Raw genomic sequence first — 1,016 nt, forward strand, 5'->3', positions numbered from 1 at the left:
GACAGGAAGCTAAAAGGGGCCTCTTGTGTGTGAAATCTTCAGAATCTCGTTTCCCAGATTCTGCTCGTACATAAATCTCCTCAGCAAGGTCTCCCAAACAAGAAATTGTTTGTTCTAGCCCTTAAGGCAAAGGATCCACCATCTGGAACCTGTCAGCACCTATGAGGCCAGAGATGGTTTATGACATGGTGAAGAGTATAAAATGAAGCTTACTGCTCATGTTTTTTTGAGCTCACACAGAAATCTATGAGCTGCGTGCATCCATGTGTTTTTTCCTTCTGCAGAAGAAAAAATAAAACCTTACTACGTGTTTTTAAACAAATTTCTCAGTTTCTAACTTTTATTTTGAACAAGTTTGAAAAAACTCCACACTCGTGACCATAGATGAGGGTAGGAACGTAGATCGATCGGTAAATTGAGAGCTTCGCCTTTTGACTCAGCTCTCTCTTCACAACGACAGACCTGTACAGCGCCTGCTTCACTGCAGACGCTGCACCTATCCGCCTATCAATCTCACGCTCCATTTTTCCCTCATTCGTGAACAAGACCCCAAGATACTTGAACTCCTCCACTTGGGGTAGGACATCCTCCCTGACCCGGAGAGGGCACTCTACCCTTTTCCGGCTCAAGACCATGGCCTCGGATTTGGAGGAACTGATCTTCATCCCGGCCGTGTCGCATTCGGCTGCGAACCGCTCCAGCGAAAGCTGTAAATCACGATCTGAAGAAGCCAATAAGACCACATCATCTGCAAAAAGCAGAGACGCAATCCTAAGGCCACCAAAATGGATCCCCTCAACACCTTGGCTGCGCCTAGAAATTCTGTCCATAAAAGTTATGAACAGAATCGGTGACAAAGGGCAACCTTGGCGGAGTCCAACTCTCACTGGGAACAAGCCCGACTTACTGCCGGCGATGCGGACCAGGCTCTGACACCGGTCATACAGGGACCAAACAGCCCGTATCAAAGGGCCCGGTACCCCATACTCCCAGAGTACCCCCCACAGGGTTCCCCG

The sequence above is a fragment of the Nematolebias whitei genome, chromosome 13, assembly GCF_014905685.2.
Source record: "Nematolebias whitei isolate Nwh7 chromosome 13, NemWhi1, whole genome shotgun sequence".
Lineage (NCBI taxonomy): Eukaryota > Metazoa > Chordata > Actinopteri > Cyprinodontiformes > Rivulidae > Nematolebias > Nematolebias whitei.